The 6859-nt window shown below is 37.8% G+C and overlaps 1 long non-coding RNA gene across 1 annotated transcript; it reads left to right on the plus strand.

Annotated features, from left to right (window-relative positions):
* Positions 1 to 3848: 3848 nt before the first annotated feature.
* Positions 3849 to 6248, plus strand: LOC129348443 (uncharacterized). The gene is made up of 4 exons (XR_008600971.1): positions 3849 to 4017; positions 4571 to 4689; positions 4859 to 4951; positions 5676 to 6248. It is a non-coding gene; the product is annotated as an uncharacterized LOC129348443 (long non-coding RNA).
* The last annotated feature ends 611 nt before the right edge of the window (positions 6249 to 6859 follow it).

Raw genomic sequence — 6859 nt, forward strand, 5'->3', positions numbered from 1 at the left:
GGACAGGAGGGGTTTGCCAGATTTCAAGAAGAAAAAAACACGTAGGTAGTCAGAGGAAGTTACCATAATACTTTGTAGGATGCCAGCCTATCAATATAAAAGCACGGAGACGTTAATAGAAACACATCAGGGTCTTGCCAGCCTCGAAGAAGATACACAGGATGTATTGAGTAATGACAGCGCACAAGAAAGTTTGGTGAACAGTGAAGGAAGAGGAGACGACATTAAGCTTGTTGGGTGGAACATTTTCTTATAACAACTGGAAAAATAAAATAAACAACCGGAACAATAAAATAAACACCTGGGGGAAATAAAGACTCAGAAAAATAAAATAAACAACCAGAAAATAAAATAAACAACTGGAAAAATAAAATAAACAAACACCAAAACAAAATCAACTGGAAAAATAAAGTAAACAACCGGGAAAAAAAATTATCAATTGAAGAAATGACATAAACAATTGGAAAATAAAATAAACTACTGCCAAAATTAAACAATTAGAATATGAAACAAACAGCCAGCAAGGAAAACAAATAATTGGAAAAATGAAATAACCAGGAAAAAAAATAAACAACTGGAAAAATAACATAACCAAAAACTGAAACAAACCACTGAAAAAATAAAATAATAGATCTCTGGAAACGCCTTCAAGACTGTTGGAAAACCATTTCAGGTTCATTCATTGAGAGAATGACAAGAGTGTGCAAAGCAGTAATCAAAGCAATGGGTGGCTGTTTGGAAGAATACAAAATATAAAACATGCTTTATTGTTTAGTACATAATTCCATATGTGTTCATTCATAGTTTTGATGCCTTCAGTGAGAATCTACAATGTAAACAGTCATGAAAATAAAGAAAAACCATTAAATGAGAAAGTGTGTCCAAACCTTTGAGTGTGTGCGTGTGTATTTTAATCCAGAGGAAGGCTTGTAAGATTTGAAATCAGTCAAAAAATGTTGGAGATTGAGTAAAAACACAAAAGGACCAAAGATTCATTGCTTTTTTATTTCATTCAAAACAATTCAATCACTTCTAAGACAGTGACAACTGGCATCAAAGCAGCAGAGATATAATTAATTGCACAGGTGTGTCTTTGAAAATGATCTTCCTGTGTAAGCTGTTGTCTAACCTTTTCTTATGTCCTCTCACAGAGACACATCATCTGTTCAACAATGGAGATTTGTGTGCAGGCACATTCTTGCTATTTTTGCTAATACATCTGCAAATCCACCCGAGTGAAGTGAAGGCTGCTTGACTTTTTACGTTTGCACACATAACATGGGGCTTTCTTTTGACAGCAAAGCCATCAGTCGGCTCTAAAGGGACTAAAAGCAGGAAACTGCGGTCACAGTTCTATGACAGACAAAAGGAGTGTGTCCCCCTCTAGTGATGATGTAACGACGCTGCACCTCAAAACTTGAAATCGGATCTACAGGGGCGGGAAAAAGGCATTTATTCATTCACTGTCAATTAAGACCAGCAAGGCTTGTGCTCCAATACGATGCAAGCCAATCTGGGTTAAGAGAAATTACTGCAACACAATAGCAGAGTTATGCTTTCAAGGTACAAAATATTCACAGACTTGTTCATGGAAAATACTTCACATCCTTATCACATGCTGGTTTGTTGTCTTACCTTAGGTTTTATCTGAGAATCCCTATCACAGTCTAAGACAATCTAAGTCTTTATGAAGGTTATGTTTCTGAGACACCGTGAGAAAAATGCTGGTTCAGCAGTGTGGTCACTTAAGGCTGCAGGTGGTGTGTTATACTGCAGTGATTCTAATATCCCACTGTCTTAGTGTAGAAGCGCTACTGTTTATAATGAAAGTGATTATTTTGTGCAACTTGAAAGTAGTAAAATACATGTCTCTGCTTACCATTATCACCCCAGTCAGTGTTCCAGGAGTTGACACAGAGCCAGTAGGAAACACCATCCTCCTCTCCCCAGCCCAGGATCTTGATGGTATGTCTACCCACAGCAGAGCCTGAAACGTGCTGATACACACCTGGAGACAGGAAGAGGACGCAAGAAACACAAGTGGGAACCACGAGGTCGCAAGCAACACTGTACACAATCACTGAGCAGAATATGCAGTTAGGGTTCACCCTGTACTCAATATTCAGTGTAATGCGTGTTTGCATTACATCTCTTACTGGTGCATGTGTTCTTGCCAGACTTGCACAATACATAGTCTTCATAGACTTTAAATGCTCCCTCTACTGGGTCGTTCTTGTATATCTCAGTCTGAATCTGGATCACATTTGATAATGAAATAATGCCCGAGGGCCAACCATCCTGTCTCACATTCTTTGAACCATTAAACCTAAATTCAAATGCACTGTTTTGTATAAGTTTTATGGATGACAATTTTCATTTATTCACATGGGAATGCAAATAAACGTAAGTTACCCAGACATAAACAGGTCCTAAAATCAATACGTCTCATATCGGGAGGGCCCAGTTACATAAAGAAAAAACCTCCAGGAAGCTTATAAATATCATAATAGGTTCATTTTTAACACGACTTAGTATGGACACTGAAATGCTGTCTGTCAACTATCAAATTCAAAACAGATAACCAGTTCACATACAGCTCAATGAGCTCCAGTTGATGAGGAGCATCATCAGGGTCCACAGAGAAAGGAGAAGAAAAAAAGCAACATCTCATTTTCAATAGCTGAGAGTTGGTAAACTCATTGTTTATGTATTAATATTGTCCTGTGGAAAACTGTAGAGCTGAGAAATGTGCAGTGTCAGGCTCAGTTTGTGACAAGTGTTTCTGGAAAAGTTGTAGCTTGGTTCCAAAGGTTTTGATGTGTGCAGACAACTGGCTCACCGCTGCATCTTATGCTTGAAGTCTCATGTTGAGCACATTCAGATGCTTTATTTAGTCAACTAAAAATGCCAAATCTGCCAGCCGTACAGGATCTGATAGTTGTGGCATGCATTGTCCCTTGTTTGCCAGGAACTGTCCTTTTTTCTCCCTGAGACAGAAAAAGCATTGCTGTGAAGCAAAGACTGCTTCCAGTTGCTTCACCTTCTTAGTGCGGTTGCTCCTGGGTAACTTGTCATATGCACTAGAATGTTTTGACTGGTAGTGTCTTTCCTTTCTTTTTAAAAAAAAAAAAAAAAAAAAACAATCTGCAGTTTCCATTTAAGAAATCGTCTGGAAAGGGTCACAGAGAAGTCACATAGTCAGAGGGAGGCAACAGAGCATTGCTGCCATCATTCAACAACACACAATTGCATTTTTTCTCTCAGAGATATGCATATTCTCTTTGACAGCACTGACGGGCCACAAATTATACATTATATGACAGCGGCTGTGTAAAATGTGACCACAGGCTGGACTTTGGACATGCCTGGTAGAGATGAACATAAGGAACATGTTTTTAGAGAGACAAGCTAACAGGGCTCCTCCCCTTCTTCTCCTCCACATCCTGATTCTTCCTGCCCAGATCTGCCTCCATAGTTGTGCTGCTTCCTCCTTAGCTTCAAAGTAGTTTTATGGCAATATTTTAATATCCAACTGTAGTACTCAAATGAAAATAGACAGATATTTTGTTGGTGTGCATGCTCTTTTATTGTAAATATCGGTATAATACAGTAAACATGAAGGTGAAAATACAGGCAAGTCCACCACCAAGATGCAACATTATCAAGGACGCTGATGTTCAGATTGCAGAATAGTCACCATTCATCCTCCCATCCTCAGGAGTTTGTACTTCAAAGACGTCACTGTCAAGTCTGGAAGTCCATACTTACCGTACTCGATATTTATTTGAGGAGATTATTTGGCTCACAAGTCAAAACAAGTCTGGGCTTGTCCGTTGGAGGATACAGAGAAGTTTGCGCATTTTTCTCATTTTCACAGAGCAATGTAAGGCCTTTGCACCTTTCATGCTTCTTGGAAAATATGTTTTCTGCCTGCATTTTTCAATTTTTTACAAGTTTGGACCCTTTCAAAGGACATTTGTCTCCAGTAAAGCGGATGCCATTTTCTGTCTGAACGAGGTGAGTTGTTTTCTCTATTTCAGTACTAATCGGAAACTGCTGGTATTTTTCTAGCTTGAAATGTGTACATGTGAACGTGGGTAAGGTGAATAGTAAGACTTTGATAATCATTTTGTTTGTAGAGTTTCTCTCGACCTGTGTGTTCTCTACATACAGTTTTGAAACAGAGTAGAATTCAAATTACTTCAGTGTAGTTTTGAAAAGTAAATGCCCATTTTTAACATTAGCCCCATTTATTGTCCTATTTTTGTATAAAGCCTCATTATAATGCCTTGGAAATGCAAGTACTGCCCTGTCATCTGTGAGAAGAAACACAGCTTATCAAACATTGTCGGCTAAAACATGGAACTTCTGCCAGAACTGAACTCTTTCTTGCTTACACCAGGAATGTATGTGTACATTTAAGTCTCTCAATGCACTCCATAGCTATTTATCCTGCTTTCACATCATAAATGTGGGTCAAATGCAAACTGCAGACTCTAGAATTAAGTTTTGCTGTTTGTCATGGTAATTTTGTCTCATGACAAATGTATTTTTTTTTCAAAATTTTCAGGTTGGAGTTTAACAGGGTTGAAATCTTCAAGAAAAATTCTTTCTAATTTCATGGAAATCTTCAAGAGGAAGATGGGTCGGAGAGGCAAGCAGTTAGCTGACCTGCTACAACAGACAACGGTGGGTTGATATTCCTGTTTTCTTTAATGATATTGATGGTTAGTTCATCCATATTACATAAACTAACTCTCTTTCATTTAGGTGTTTCTTTATATGGATAAATAAAGTGATATAAGATATATTTCATTGTCCTACATTAAGTGCGTGTTATACCTTTATACCTTTGCAGAGCACTGAGCCAACAGCCATTAGAAGCCTTGTCCTGAGAGGACTTAAAGTCATTCTTAGGGACAATGCATCCATGTTCTTTCAGAGCAATTTGGTGAGTAATGTTTTTTGATAAGTGTTTGAATCAGTTTTGCCATTTTCAGGTTTTGTTTATTTGGGATGATGGGTTATTATAATTAGGTTTTTTTGAAGTTGTTTCATTGAACTCAAGTTGATTTTAACTTGATAATATGCCTTCCTTGTAAGCAAGGCAAAACTAATTATTGCGTTTTATACCGCAAAGTATGCAAACATTAAAAGGGCTTGTATAGTGACTTGATTTCTACAAAAAAACCTAAACCAGTGAGGGGCTGCTGCTGGAACTTCCAGGTAAGGCATACTTTGTGCTGGCTCCATTGAAGGAATCCAGAGATCTTGAGCGTATTTCCAATATCGCCTTTATTGCGCTGCACGCTCTTGTTCCACTAATTTGTACTTACATGCAAAATAAACTAAAAGGCTTAATTTCGGCCACTAAAACTCTGATTAAAAAAACTGTGTGCTTCTCCCCAGTCAGCAGCACACCTGAATTAACCCTTCTTCTGTTTATACCATTCATTTACATTGTCCAATATACTAGCTACTGTCAAAACATGAAATTTATACACCAACAGACACCCATAGAACACACACAAAAATGGCTCTAACAACTTGTTTACACAACACAACCTAAAATACAACCACAATGAATTAGAAAAATTGCAATATTAAAGAAGGTCATAGAGAAATTGTTGTTAACCTAAATATCCTTGTTTTGTCTCGTTTCTTGCACTATATAGAATCTTAATGAGGGAGACTCCGGCGACATTCCAGTGGCATTACTCTGCTATGAGGACAACAGCGCTGCAAGCCCAGCATCACCACAACTAAACCCTTCATGAGTGGGAATCATCCTAGAGGGCAGCCCTGTAATGGACACACTCACCAACCTACCTCAAGCAATGTGCCTCTTGTTTGGCTTTACCTCCACACTCCACCTGCACTACCTGAGGAGCATGAACACCTTTACCTTCATTCAGCAGGTCATAATAAATTCAGGCCGAAGAGAGCTACCTCCAAAGACTCAAAAGCTGAAGAATGAGCTTGCAGTGCAAGGCACAACTCTTCAAGCCCATGTCTGGATTATTGCACAGTTAAATTGCACTGACTGAAACAAATATTCATGCTGTTGCTCATTTTGTATGTGATTCCTCTTGTACAAGATGCATCTAGTATTGTTTATTTTACTAAAATTATTCCACAGAGGACATATTTTAGAAAGTTGCAGTTTTTTTTAAACCCATTCTTGTCCTCACTGCATGTTGAGCAATATTTGTTGTTTTGTTATGTTTCAATAAAATGAATTAAATGTGCTGCATTGTGTGGTTATTGACAAAAGAACTTAATTGGATTTTTTTTTAATCCCAACTATAATTTTTTTAATATATTCAGAATTTTAATAAAACTAGAATTTTTAAGTGTATTTGACGTATAATATTAAGTTCTGCCTATTGTACATTTAAGTTGACTATACTTAAACAAATTAAATTTCTCTGCAGTCAATAACTTAAACCATTTGAGGCAATCACTTGACGCAAATGGTTTAAGTACAATGAACTTATCCGGGTTTACAGTGTAGAAGGAAGAGGAGAACATGAAGGGAAAAAGGAAGCAATGGAAAAGAAGAGAAGGAAAGAATAAGGAAAAGAAGGAGAAAATGAAAAGTAGGAGGAAGAAGAGGACAGAGAAGGTAGAGGAGAAAGAACGAAGCAACAGGAGAAAATGTAGAAAAGAATAAGGACGGACTTCCGGGTTGACTAATGGCGGAGTAGGCAGCAGCCGGGAGAGCTCTTTTGAAATCTCACTTTAAACTACACCATACATGTTCAGTTATTTACTTTTTCTACTGCATAAACTTTAAACACAACCAGCAATATGGGGAAACCTACCAGAAAACAAAATCAACACCCAGAGGAGCAGCATA

The sequence above is a fragment of the Amphiprion ocellaris genome, unplaced genomic scaffold (assembly GCF_022539595.1).
Source record: "Amphiprion ocellaris isolate individual 3 ecotype Okinawa unplaced genomic scaffold, ASM2253959v1 Aocel_unscaffolded211, whole genome shotgun sequence".
NCBI lineage: Eukaryota > Metazoa > Chordata > Actinopteri > Pomacentridae > Amphiprion > Amphiprion ocellaris.